This window comes from Mastomys coucha, unplaced genomic scaffold (assembly GCF_008632895.1).
Source record: "Mastomys coucha isolate ucsf_1 unplaced genomic scaffold, UCSF_Mcou_1 pScaffold21, whole genome shotgun sequence".
In the NCBI taxonomy this organism is placed as follows: Eukaryota; Metazoa; Chordata; class Mammalia; order Rodentia; family Muridae; genus Mastomys; species Mastomys coucha.
The window spans coordinates 139,907,547-139,921,664 of record NW_022196904.1 but is presented as its reverse complement, the minus strand read 5'-3'; the positions used below and the strand labels follow the sequence as shown (position 1 = coordinate 139,921,664).

General features: G+C 49.6%; 1 protein-coding gene and 1 pseudogene across 5 annotated transcripts in view; one reads left to right on the top strand and one right to left on the bottom strand.

The window, feature by feature from the left end:
- Window positions 1-9,213, bottom strand: part of Chrm1 (cholinergic receptor muscarinic 1) — a 17,960-nt gene extending 8,747 nt beyond the window's left edge. Inside the window, exons 1-3 of one of the 5 annotated variants that reach the window (XM_031389565.1) lie at window positions 9,004-9,213; window positions 7,785-7,953; window positions 7,245-7,336 (exon numbers count right to left, since the gene is read on the bottom strand). The gene's annotated coding sequence lies outside the window, so the exon portion shown is untranslated. Of the gene's footprint in view, window positions 1-7,244; window positions 7,337-7,784; window positions 8,304-9,003 lie in introns of those variants that run through there. The other 4 variants (XM_031389566.1, XM_031389568.1, XM_031389570.1 and 1 more) reach the window with 4 other exon arrangements.
- Window positions 9,214-12,010: 2,797 nt separating this feature from the next.
- On the top strand, window positions 12,011-12,701 carry LOC116101022 (annotated as a pseudogene).
- Window positions 12,702-14,118: the final 1,417 nt, after the last annotated feature.

Here is a 14,118-nt window from a genome sequence, read left to right as displayed (position 1 = left end):
TTTTATAAAGTCACACAGTTACAGGCACACTCCTGTAAACCCCCCCACCCCCCTGCTCCAGTGCTCTAGAGGTAGAGGTAGGAGGATCTGGAGTTCAAGACCAACGTCATTTACATAGCAAATTTAAGGCTAGCCTGAGCTATGTAAGACTCTGTCTTAAGAACAAAAAACAGGCCAGGTGGTGGTGGTGCATGCCTTTAATCCCAGCATTTGGGAGGCAGAGGCAGGTGGATTTCTGAATTCTAGGCCAGCCTGGTCTACAGAGTGAGTTCTAGGACAGCCAGGGCTACACAGAGAAACCCTGTCTCGAAAAACAAAAAAAAAGAAAAAAAAAGTGTTTGTTAAAGAACAAAAAACAGGGCTGGAGAGATAGCTCAGTGGTTAAGAGCACTGACTCCTCTTCCAGGGGTCTTGAGTTCAACCACGGTAGCTCACAGCCATCTATAAAAGGGATCAGATGCCCTCTTCTGGTGTGTCTGAAGACAGCTACAGTGTACTCATATAAATAAAATAAATAAATCTTAAAAAAAAAAAACAGAAAAAAGCAAAACAAAACAAATCAGTAACAAAGTTGCAATATTGCCTTTCTGGGTTATGAAGTTTTCTTCTGTCTCTCTCTCTCTCTTTTTTTTCTCTGTCTCTCATTTTCTTGTGCTGGGGACACAACCCAGAACCTTGTACATACTAAGCGTGTGTTTTACCATTGAGTCACACCCTGTACTCCTGTGACCCCCTCAAGTTTTGCTCCAAGGTGAGGGTCTCATTGGACTTGCCCCAGGCTTGGCATCGGACCTGGGACCCATCGCTCTGGAACGAGGCTAGGTGCTGTCCAGAATGAGGCTAGGTGCTATCTAGAACGAGGCTAGGTGCTATCTAGAACGAGGCTAGGCGCTGTCCAGAACGAGGCTAGGCGCTGTCCAGAACGAGGCTAGGCGCTGTCCAGAATGAGGCTAGGTGCTATCTAGAATGAGGCTAGGCGCTGTCCAGAATGAGGCTAGGCGCTGTCCAGCTCTCCAGTTGTTCTCAGCACAATCTCCTAGCCTGTCTTCCTCTTCCTGTCTGACGTTCACTCTCCAGCTGATGAGCAGGACCCCAAAGCAGGCACACCGTTAATGACCTCTTCTCTTCTTCCTGGCTCCCTGCCACAGTGCCTGACGGGGTGTCCACCCCAGTCTTTCCCTGGTTCTTATCTGTTCTTCTCTATGAAGAAGGATTTGGACCATTCTAGCATCTCTGGCATCTGTGGAGGGTCCTGAATGCAACATGTCCAGATGCTGCACAGGGAGGACCCACGTCCCTCAGGTGAAGCTGAAGGATTCAGGTCCCCTCACTGGGAGCTGCAGGGACATCAACTCTGGGTGGGAACATGGTGACTGACTCTTGCCCATCCCGAGCTTCACTTAGAGACTAGTGGTGATGCCGTGAATGACACAGTGCTTTTATTTGCTTTAACTTTATTTTGAGATGGGGGTCTCATTACATAGCCCTGGGTAGCCTAGAAGTTACTTTGTAAAACAGGCTAGTCTAGAGGTAGAGGCAGGAGGATGTGGAGTTCAAGGCCAGTCTCATTTACACAGCAGGTTTAAGGGCGGCCTGAGCTATGGGAGACTGTGTTTTAAAACAAAAAACAACAAAACAAAACACACCTTGCAGAGATCGACCTGCCTCTCTGCCTTTGGGTGCTGGGATTATAGATGTGAACCAACATGCCTGGCTAAAGCAAATACTTTTAGTACAGGACACTGGAGAGGAAGGATCCAAATGTCCTCAGAGGTGAGGTCTGTCTGGCGGTCTCTTGCCTCGATGGCTAGAAATCCCTGCTAAATCTTTTTTAATGGTCAAATTGGTAGCCATCACACTTAGGACATGTCGTGCATTAGATATATACTCTACCCCCTTTTCTCTGTAGTACAGGTGAGGTATCTGAGGTTCAGAGGGCTGAGTGGCTTTCTGAGGGTCCCACAGGAGGTAGCGGCATTGGGATTGTGCCTCTTCAGGCCTGTGTTCATTCTACTTGGCCCATTGCTCTGTGCCTCTCTGATGTTCGCCTCTCTCTGGGAAGGTTTAAGGAGAAAGGGCAGAGGTTCTAGAGTTGGATTCTCGGCGCCCTTTGGACCTTCCATTCTCCTTAGAGATGCAGCCCCAGCTGCTCATGACCCTGCGTTTCCATTACAGTGAGAGCAGCAAGAGTCAGAGTTTCCTGGTCACCCACTGTAGTCCTTGCTGCGCCATCTTGGCAGGTCTTGTCACGTCAGCCTCTCAGGTGTTGAGATGAAGCATCTATGCTACTATCCCTAACCAATTTGTTTTTGTTTTTCTTTCCTTTCTCCCTTCCTTCCTTTCTCTCTCTCTCTTTCCCTCTCTCTCTTTTCCTTCCTTCTTCCCTTCCTTCCTTCTTTCTTTGGACATTGAACCTAGAGGCTTACATATGCTAGATTTTTAGCTGTCATTCTTATTTATTTATTTATTCATTTATTTATTTATAGGATAGGGTCTCAGGCAATCCAGGCTAGCTTTGAGCTCCCTGTGTGCTGAGAATGACTCTGAACTTCTGATCCACCAACCAGCCTTCTCTTCCCAAGTACTGGGATTACAGGTATGTACCACCACACCCAATGGGGTGCCAGGGGCTAAACCCAGGGGCTCTTGCTTGCTAGGTGAGCAGACTACCGATGAAACTACATTCTCAGCTAGCTTTTCATGTTGTTTTTTAAAAAGTTTAAAATTTCTGGGTGTGGTAGAGCATGCCTTTAATCCCAGCATTCGGGAGGCAGAGGCAGGCAGATCTCTGAGTTTGAGGTCAGCCTGGTCTACAGAGTGAGTTCCAGGACAGTCAGGGTTACACAGAGAAACCCTGGCTTGAAAAACAAACAAACAAACAAGAGTTTTAATTTGTGCGTAAGTTTGTCTGCCTGTGTGAGTGTGTGCTACATTTCCAGGTACAGTAAAGACCAGAAGAGGGTGTCTGATCCCTTGGATCTGGAGTTACAGGTGGTTGAGCCATCTGATATGGGTGCTTAGAAGTGATTTAGTCTGAGGTCTCACTATTTAGCCCGAGAAAGTCTTGAACTCACAGCAATCCTCCTGCTTCAGCCTTCTGAGTACTGAGAGTATAGGTGTGTATCATCATGCCTGGCCTAACTTTTATATGTATGTATGTATATGCTGAATTGTTTTCCTGAGTAGTTTTCCCATTGTCTATGCCAGGCTGACTGGCCTGTAAACATCTGGGGATTCTCCTGTCTCTATTTCCCATATCCTTTTCTTTTCTTTTCTTCTTCTTTTTTTTTAAATAATTATTTATTTATTTTATGTATATGAGTACACTGTTTCTGTCTTCAGACACACCAGAAGAGGGCATCAGATCCCATTATAGATGGCTATGAGCCACCATGTGGTTGCTGGGAATTGAACTCAGGACCTCTAGAAGAGCGGTCAGTGCTCCTAACTGCTGAGCCATCTCTCCAGCACTTCCCATATCCTTGTAGGAGCACCAGGATTAAAAGCAAGTGAAGATGCTTGCTTTTACTTAGGTTGCTGAGGTTTGAACTTAGGTCCTCATGCTTGCATGACAAGCATGTTTACTCACTGAGCCATCTCTCTAACTTTTCACTGGGGAGATTTCACTATGTGTCGATGACTACTGAGGTTTTTATTATTTCAATTCTCCTGGGGCTGAGAGACAGGGTGTTGGAGTTCAGTAATGGATCCAGAAGTTTTATGAAGTAGGTGTTCAGGGTTAGCTCTCTGATTGAAAGCACATCCTATTAAACACTCATGGAGGGCCTGGAGAGATGAGTCAATGGTTAAGAGCACGGGGTGCTCTTAAAGAGGACTGAACCCATATGGTGCCTGACCATATTGCCTGTAACTCTAGTCCCTAGGGGATTCAAGGCCCTCTTCTGGCCTAGAGAGGCACTAGGCAGGCATGTGATACACAGATGTACATACAGGCAAGACAGCCTATACATAGAAAATAAAAGTATTATTTTACTTTGTTTTATTTTATTTTGCTTTTGAGACAGGGTTTATCTGTATAGCCCCAAATATCCTGGAACTCACTCTGTAGACCAGGCTGGCCTTGAACTCAGAGATCTACCTGCCTCTGTCTCCCAAGTGCTAAGATTAAAGTCTTGAGGCAGTACCTCCCAGCCTAATAAATCTTAAACAAAACAGAAAGAGCATTCATGGAGGAGCTGGGAGATAGGGATTGTAGGATGGGGCAGGTAAAAACCTCTCAGGTTAATCCTTAGTTTCAAGTTTTTGTCACATTGACCTTAGGCAAGTCACCATACCAACCTGAGAGCCCTTACAGAGGATGGGGCAGAGTTTCTAGTATGTTTGTGTGTGAAGGTGTGTGCATTGCTGAATGGGACGAGGGATGGTGGGGGTGAGCTCATAGCTTTGTGGGGATGGCTCGGGATCTTGGGCTTCTCATGGTTTAGGTACAAGAAGGTGGTAAGAAATGCAGAGAGTGATTTTCTGCCCAGGACTTCGGCCTCCTGATGAAGACTGTGGGGAGCCTTTAATAATATTACTATTATTATCATAGCAACTGATATTTACTGGCTGCTTGAATATACCAGACATGGCTCTACGAATTAGGTACATAATTTCATTTACTTGTTATAACTCCTTGAGAATAGATTCTATTATCTCCGTTTTGCAAAAAGAGGTGACTTTAAAGCTCCTCAGCGATGCGCTCGTCTGCCTCTGAGACCGGGCTCTGGGAGCCCCGACCCTAAACTGCTCTTGATGGGGTGTGTAGGAGAGTCTCAGTGGTCTCTCTGCCTATTTCCACTAGCTTAACTAAACCGTAGTTTGAATCAGCCAACAGTCCTTGCTTTAGATTCTGGCTGGTGTATGTGTCATTTATCTGTGTGATGAATAATGACAGGGTGGGGGAGGGGAGATCTAGCCATAACTGATGGGGAAGAAAGGTAGTAGCTGTGCTTGCTTCATTTATTGCTTTATCTTAGGGCTTGCTACATAGCAATTGCTCAACAAATATTTGTGGAATAAATGCATGAATGTGTACATGGAGAGGGGGTACTCCTAATGACTTCAGGCTCTGGAGGTTGAAGATGAGCCTATGGGAGAAGATGGGCCAGCTCTGGAGCAGAGTTTAGGGGTCCCTTGCTTTTATGACCCCTTTTACCCATCAGGCCTCCATTCTCTTGGGTAAGGGCGTGTCTGGCACAGGAGAAAAATAAGCAAGAGCATCTTCATTTGTTCGGTGATTCAAGAAAACTCTGCCTTATTGAGAGGTACAGGGAAGCTAAATAAGGTTCACAAATAGAGGTGGAGTGGTGAGTGTGTGTGTGTGTGTGTGTGTGTGTGTGTGTGTAAGTTAATATGGGTTGCGAGAGTTACGGGATGAGGTCAGAGTCTCTAACACAAGGCAGGCCAGACTGATGACCGCCAGGGCCCTGAACCAATCCCTAGGGACTGAGGATCTGGCTGGTGAGAGGAAGAGAGAAAGAAAGGAATCGCTGGTGCAAGGCTAGAATGAGGGTGGGGGAGAAGGATTCCTGAACATTAGGCTTTCCTGAGCCTGGTCAGGAGTGAGAGGGGAGGCAGAGGATGACAGCATGCTGGGGAGTGGAGCCATCTTGTTATTCTAGGACTAGAAGCTGTCAGAAAAATCTGGCTGGGGCAGAGATAACACTAGGGAAAAGGTGGTCTTCAGAGAGGGCCGTGGGATTGGGCCCCTGGGACCTTACATATGTAGTAAGTGGGTAGTGCTGGCCAAGGCTTTTGACTACTCTCTTCCTTGGGGGACACGGCTCAGAAGCCAGGCTTTCTGAGTAGCTCCCAGTAGGTTAGCTTTTTACTTCTGGTGGCTCTTGGTTAATTAAAGGTTCACAACACTTCCACCCCTGATCCCCGGCCCTGGAAACAAAGAACTAAAGAAAAGGAATGGCTCTAGTGTTTTAGGCTCAAGCTATCACCAGGAGTGCCAGCTAACCTATCGGAGGTCAGTGGTCTTTAGTTAAATGCTCCATAAATACACTGCTTATCTGAAGGGGGGGGCATCTGTTGGAGAACCATGGCCAAAATTGCTCACCAGTGATGGACCTTAACTAGTTGACAGTCTTTAACCAGGTTGTGAAGAGCCTGGCTGTCAGCAGGCTGCAACCTAGACCTTGCTCTGCAAGTGTGCCATCAGCCATTCTGGCCCCCTCATCCTCCTCCTTGCGTGCCCCCAGATCCTCACTCCTTGTGCTCCTCCCCCTTTCCTTTCTTTCCTCTCTCTCTCTCCCTCCCCCATTCTTCTAGGCATCACCATGGCATCAGAGCCGAGCAGAAACTCAGCTCAATTCACCCACCTCTTCTCTGCCTGCCTGCTTGGGAGCCCAAGATCCTGCCTCACAAAGCTTGCTACACCCTTCCCTTTCCCACCATGTCCTATCCTCCTGTTCATGGAGGAGGTAGCACAGATTATGCTGAGGGTGAGGAGAATGGGGTTCAAGTACCAATGGGACTGCTATGTCTCCCTTCTGGGGCCATGAGTATGTTCATTTCCCCTTTTTAGCCTCGTTTTCTCTGGCCGTACATTGGGACAGCTCTGCCTAGACCTTTCTGGATATTTAGAACTTCCTATTGCTCTTCAAGATCTACCAAAGCCAAAGCTACCAGTCCAGCCTGGAAGTCAGAATGATACTTTGTAGCCCATTTCCACCATCTCCTCCTCTTATGCATCTCAACAGCTATCATGGTTTGCCTTGTAGCTGAGGTTAGGGGATAGAGAGCTCTCCTTGGGCAGCTCATGGAGAAGCTGGTTACTCTGAGACAGGAGACTGGCTGCTGGAGACTGCTAACCAGTGAGGCAGGGGTCACCAAGTCAATGGGATGGGGCTGCAGATAGATGTGCACTGTAAGAACTGAACCCCTCTCCGCTGGCACTAAGATCCCGAACCCCTAAGGTGAACAGGTCTTCATGAGCCAATTTGCCTCTTCTCCAGACACCTGTCTTAGAGGTGGCAACTCCAAGAATCAGAACCTCTGGTTTCAACTCATCCTTACTGGAGTCAGGGAACACATGTGTGCATTAGTACCCTTGTTTTGCCTGCAACCTGCCTTCTGCAAGCCAAAGATAAAAACACAGGGAGGGCCCTCTAGGTCCCCGTGCATGCCAGGACCACACTGTCTGGGTGGTGTGGCTATCCATGTGCTTATCTGTTTCCAAAGAGCAATGGGGTTTTTTTGCCTGGTCTCCTGCTGGCTTCTGGCCCAACACCCACCTTGGCATCCAGCTTGTCCATCTGGCCAGCAACCTCATTCAATCCATCTTGGGGGGCTGAAGGTAGATAGGGGAGGTAGAATTCAGGGTTTCCTGAAGGAGGAGAGAAGGAGGCTCTGGGACTGATGTCCCCAAAAGTATGTACATAGGGTCACTCTTCAACTGGGTCCTGGTGGCCAGGGCTGCCTCCTGCCCTTCCCCTTCTGCCTCTAGGGTGTTGGGGGATCTGTTAACCACACGGGAATCTCTTCTGGAGTCTAGGTTGAGTTTCCTAAGAAGGTCTTTACCTCTTCTGCCAACTAAAGCGCAGAAAAACATCAGATAGATCCACTGAAAAGCAGCAGACAGGGTGCTTGTGGCAGCCAATGCCCACTGCTATAGAGAGCCCTCTTGGCCTCTGGACCCCTCCCTGGCCACCTCCCCTTTCAAGAATCCACCCCCATTCCTGTCTCATCCTTGTCCCTGCCCTGTCTCTGAGGACCCTGATGCTTCTGCACCCAGCTCAACACAGCCCCTCCCAAACCCTCCCAAATGTACTCACCATGGGACCGGAGAGGGGTCTGTAGGGTCCTCAGCTTCAGTGCTTCTCTGGGGGCCTGCAGTGTCTCCTGGGACCCAAACACCTGGCTCCCGGGGGGAGCTGCGCCCTGTGCTGGCAGCCGGAGAGGCACAGCCAGTGATTGGCATGTCCCACCCCCTGGCACGCCAGCCTTGGGGGGGAGGGAGGAAGGGAAAGAGAGGGAGGGAGGAAAGGGAGGAAAGAAAGGGAGGGGGAGCAGGAGGGAAGCCTCAGGCAGCATCTGGGGTTGGACTAAGTCCTGGAGTGTGCCCCCCTCATCCATAAGGGCACCCACTTTGAGCCTTGAGAGGGAGGAGGCAGGACATGAGGAAAGAGAGCCCAGGAAAGCTAAAAGTCCAAGAGGAGAGAGAAGGCGGATACAGGGAGACAAACACCCACACCCACTGCACACAGACTGGCGGCACGCACACACACACACACACACACACACACACACCCTCACAAAGGCACACTCTGTTTCCCGGGTGCCTTCCCCCACCCAACCAGAAAGCCCCCAACTCCTGTGCACCATGTCCCAACACACATGCCCCGACACACATGTCCCATTATTCACATGCCTGCTTCCTTTGCATACCCTCCCCCCATGAACATGCCCACACGCCCACCCACCCACCCAGCCAGCCACACACCCTGCTCTTCCTCCCCGCTGTGAGGGAGCTAGATTCCTTCTGTTTGAAAATGACACATTGGGCCTCACGTGAGAGGTTCCAACTTGGAACAGACCCAGAGGGCTGGCTCACCCACCCTGGGCACCCTGGGACTGAGTGACGTGCCCACATGCTGGGCAGGGCACTGGGGTGTAGGGAAAGGTCTGGTGTGAGGGTATATGGGTGTCTGGCTTGTGGGGCGTTGGGGATCTGTGTTTGTTCCATATGCTGTTCGGTGTCCAGCATGTGTGGCATCCCTGTGTGCTCCTGTCATTATGCAGCCTGTGTAAATTCAGGTGTGACCCTGCCAAGCTGGATCCAGAACGCATGTGGGAGCGTGCGTCTGCACTCAGTGTATGTCTGAGCGTTGCCCAACTGTGGAATTGGCTAATTTTGACAATCGAGGTAGCATCTACCTCCCTGCCCGTTCCACCCCCAGCTTCCCCTTGGAAGACAGACAGGCAGACAGACAGCTCTTCTCCCAGCTTGTCAAACTCTGTCTCCCCCGACTCCCACTCTAGGTTCACAGGTACCTGCGGAGTATGAGCCACTCCTCTCAGCCGACGGTTTGACCCTCATCCCTCCCCCAGGCTGGTTTGGATTTCTGTGTAGAGTTTCCTCGGAGATAGAGACACCTCCTGGGGGCTTTGTCATGGGGACCTGGGTCCAGCAACGCCCCAATAGAGACTTCCTGGAGAGCTGACCGCGGAGGAGAATTGGAAACACTAAAAGCTCCTGTGTGTTTTGCCCCCTGGGCTGTGATGAAGCCCTGGGTGGGAGGTGGGAAGGACGGAAATCAAGATTGCCTTTACGTAGGAGAGAAAGGAGAAAGCTGAAGGTAGAGTTCGAAGTGAGCCACCGTTTGGACTCAGGTTCTGGACTCTTAAGCTCAGGGTTTTGGAGTCCGAGGCACACCCATTCTTCCTTCTCTCTTCATTTTCCTACCAATGTTGAACCTGGAGCTCAGTTGCCAAAGGAACCAGAAAAAGAAGAAATCGATGTCTCTGGTGCTTGGGTTAGCAGATACGGGACACAGGTGGCAGGTACATGTGAGGGCATCAATACTACTGAGGAGCCAGACTGCCAAGAGGTACCCAGTGTACCTTCTTTCTGTGTTTGGCCATATACTACAGTTTGGGGCTGGGTGTCGGGGGCAAGAGATCTGAGCAGCTCCTCCTCTCACCCTCGGGGTCATGAGACCCTTAGGGTTAGGTCAGAAAACAAGCAGTACCTGTGACAGGCTGCCCCCTGCTGGGCCATCCTTAGGTTGCGGGCTGCGTGTTGGGAGAGCCGTGGGGGTGCGTGTACTTGTGCGTGTACACGTGGTTTAGAGTGGGGGAGTTAGGCCTCCACATCCATTTCCGAGTCTGAATCAAGCTTCCTCTTTGCCCCCTTCCCCCAATCTTCTTGCTCTCCCTTTTCTCCCACCGCCTCTGCACATGTCCCTTTAGAAATAAAAACACTTATTTTGTGGGCGGGAGGGGAGGGTGTCCAGCTTTCTCCTGCCTCCTCCCGAGTGCCCCCGTCTTTGGTCCATGCAGCGTTCTGGAGTCTGCGCAGCTTCAGAAGAAGGGGTCTATAGCCTCGTACCTCCCGTTGTATCTCGCCTTTTGCTTTGCCGCCCAGCTTGGCCAGGTCTCCTCATACCAGTTAGGGAAACTGAGGCACGAGGGAAGAAGGGAGGCAGCGCGGGGAGAAGAGCTCCCGCCCGGCTCGCCCGCCACCCCCGCACTCGCGCCGGATTTAGCCGCAGGGAGGCTGGGAACATTGTCTTTATTTTAAGCCGCCGAGTGCGGCACGAACGCGGCTGCTCCCGACAAAGGGCTTCGCTAAGCGGCTGCAGGCGGCGCACGCGGGGGTCCGGCCCGGCCCCCACGTGACCTCTCCCACCCCTCCAGCTGCCCAGACCCTCACCATCTCCCCCCATCTTCCCCGCTCTGTTCAGGTGGGGGCGGGGCCTACAAAGGACTGGGGTCTGCGCTTCTGCTGGTTGCTATTTTTGATCAGCGTTGGATGACTCGGCCCAATCATAAATGCTTCTAAGTAGAAAAAAAAAAAAAGCGAAGTTGTCCTGGGTTCGAATCCAACTTTAGGTTGGTTCATTCGAACTGCCTGGCAGGTTCGAGCTTGTCTCTAGGTCTGTTTAATCAGTGACCTGGGAGTAGAAAAGTACCTCCTCCCTTCCTTGATGGGGCAGTTACATCCACCGGCCCCTTCAGCATCTGAAAGAGAAAGCCATTATTGTTACTTATAATAGGTATTGAGCGCTCCCGCCAGGCTTTCCTAAGCGCTTTACTTTAATTAACCTGTCGCTCACTGTTCGGTGTGGTAGGCCTTTTCTTACTCCCATTTTACAGATTGAATAGATTCACAAAAAAACGTGCTTCGGGCTTTGTTGAGGGTTCAGTGTGCCTGAACAATCTTGGGTTTGGGAACCCGGTAGGGTGGCAACTCACAGGGATGGAAGGGCTAGTATTTTCTGTACAAAGTTAAAGTTCTATTTATCGCGTATGGTGTGGGCTCATGTGTGTGCAACATTCGTGCGTTAGCGCTCAGGTGGAGGTCAGAGGATAACTTGCAGGAGAGGGTTCTCTTCTTTGACCGTGTAGGCCCTGAGGATTCAATTCAGCTGTGTCCGTGTCATTGAGCTTTCCGGAAGATCAGGGTAGTTTTTTTTTTTTTTTAAAGGCCTCCATGGGGTGGGGAGTGTTCATGAAGAGCACTGCACCCTTTTTTACTTATATCCATATCTTCGCTTTCAGTCCAAGAAAGAATCTAAAACTTGGCTAAACACCTCAGGGTGCCTCATCCTTTGTGCTAAAGGATGGAGGCCTGGTCAATTCTTCTGGTGTTTCGTGGCCTGTGACGTGCAGGTGGTCTTGAGGGCAGGAGGTGTCACCACTCCTGAGGGCAGACAGACTGACTACCTGACAGAGCGTCTCTTCCGCTTCTCCCATTGCCCGAAGTCTTTAGTTTTAACCTTCCCGGACTTTCCCCTACACTCCAACAGACTGCTTTCAAGATTTAAAAGAAAAGGCTACAATCCAGGTTGGGGCTGCGTACCTGCTAGGCCAGGGCAAGCTCAGCCACAACAAAATTATGGGTCAAGAAATTGAGGTTTTATAGTCAGGTTTTAAGATGATCAACCGTATACATACACAGTCTACTCAATCAGTTTTTCACCTTCCCAGCTAGTTGAGTCCCGTTCCTCTTAGTAGGCGTGGCTTGGAAGCAGTCTCTGTCTATCCCTTGCCTCACAGCTCCGAGCTTTCAGGGACCTGGGTCCAGCAGAGCACTTTATGACCCTTTGGGGCTCCTTGGTTCCCACGCTGCAGCGGAGTTTGAGGTCTGGCCCAGGATTTGAGCACTGAGAACCGGGCCTCAGAGTTGTGTTTTTTCTTACGAGGTGGCTCTAAATAACCTCTATCCCTGCCTATGAGGACAGGACTCAGAGCTCAGGAACCACTCGTGGCTGCCAAGAGTTGATGACATCTTAGAAGCGTTGTCCAGATCCAGGGAAGAGGCAGTGAACCTTCTGCTCAACTCTGAAATTGTTTCGGAAATTGATTAATTGATTAATCTTCACTTGCCACATGACCAAACAGCCAGTTGGGGAGGAAAGGGTTTATTTGGCTTACACTTCCAGAGTTCACGAACCTATTTTTTTTTTTCCTCCCCAGAAGGAAAACAGTAAAACTTTCCTTGGTGGAGGTGCATCAGGAATGGTATACAGCCTTTTCTCAGGCTGCCGGGAAGATGGCGGACATTCAGACAGAGCGTGCTTACCAAAAGCAGCCTACGATCTTTCAAAACAAGAAGCATGTTTTGCTGGGAGAAACCGGCAAGGAAAAATTCCCTTAGTACTACAAAAACATGGGTCCAGGCTTCAAGATGCCCAAAGAGGCCACCGAGGGCACCTACATAGACAAGAAATGCCCCTTCACTGGAAATGTCTCCATCCGAGGTTGGATCCTGTCTGGTGTGGTGATGAAGATGAAGATGCAGAGGACCATTGTCATCCGCTGGGACTATCTCCATTACATCCGGAAATACAATCGCTTTGAGAAGCGTCACAAGAGCATGTCTGTGCACCTGTGCCCGTTTCAGAGATGTACAGATTGAAGACATTGTCACTGTTGGAGAGTGCAGGCCCCTGAGCAAGACTGTTCAATTCAATGTGCTCAAGGTCACCAAGGCTGCTGGCACCAAGATGAAGTTTCGGAAGTTCTAAGGGGACTCTTGCCAATGCCCTAGAACAAATAAAGTTATTTTCCAACTTAAAAAAAGGAAAAGAGGAATGGTATACTTCAACCACCCAGAAGGTGAGAGGAGCTGCCTGCTTGTTTGTGTGTGTGCCCTCACAGGTTCCGGCACACTAGAGCCAGGGCACCTGTGTGTAGGTCAGAGAACTTGTGGGTGCCAGAGATGGAACTCAGGTTAGAGGCTTGTGGCTTGCCACAGTACCTTCTCTAGCTTCCCATTCATAAACTTCAGGGCATTTTTCTCAATCCCCACAACAGCCCCCACGGTGCAGGGCAATCTGGTTCCTATTTTACTGATAGAAAACAGACCTGAGAGGTTAGGTTAATTCACTCTACTGTCTTCACTCCTTCACATTTTGTGGTTTTGTTCCCAGCTTGGAGCCTAATTAGCCGGAAGCCCTCTTCACTATTTGTAAGAAGAAAGGGCATTCTGGGTAACCCTAAGCCAAAGTCCTCCCTGTCCATCAGTCTCCAGTAGTAATAATAGTGACAACAACAACAACTACTGTTATTATTTTGGGAAGAAATCTCATATAGTCCAGGCTGGTGTCAGACTCGCTTTGTAGCTGGGGATGACCTTGACCTGCTTGTCCTTTTGCCTGCAGAGATCACAAGAGTATGATCTCTACACTGGTTTTATGTTGTGCTTGGGGTAGAACCCAGGCCCCTTGAATACTAGGAAGTGCTGAGCTCTGCAGCCTCCATCTGCAGTCCCACTATGTGATGGAAACTTGAGTGCATCGAGCACGTGGCGGCCTGGTTTTGAGTGTTTTATATATTTTTAACTAATAAAAACCAAGACTTCACTATGTAGTCCTGACTTGGAACGTACAGAACCTTGGAATCTACTGGTCCCGCCTCTGGACTGCTGGGGTCAAAGGTCTACATTATTACATCTGGCTCACTTATTGTTTTAAGTTTATTTAATTTTATGTGGATGAGTATTTTGACCGTATATATGTCTGTGGACCAAATGCATGCATTCCCAGGAAGGTCAGAAGAGGGTGTTGGATGTCGTGGGACTGGATGGTTGTGGATCATCATGTGGGTTCTGGGAACTGAACCCTGGAAGGTACAGAACCAGGTCGCTTGACTTCTAATTACTGTTTTTGCCTTTATAAAGAAGATTTCCAGATGTCAGTGTGTCCACATCATCTGAACCCTGCCCCTCCACCCCCTTTTTCTCTTTCTCTATTTGTGTCTGTGGGCAATCAGCCCAGGGAAGAGATGAAAGGAGATGGCTGACTCTGTAACATTGTACACTGAGTGCAAGTGTTTTTTAGCTCTGAACCTGTAATATCGAGCCTATAAGATCCTGGTCCTTAGAAGGCCCCTCCTCACTGCCCTTAGGGCCTCCTGCCAGCTTCAGCACTGATGGAGGCCTGA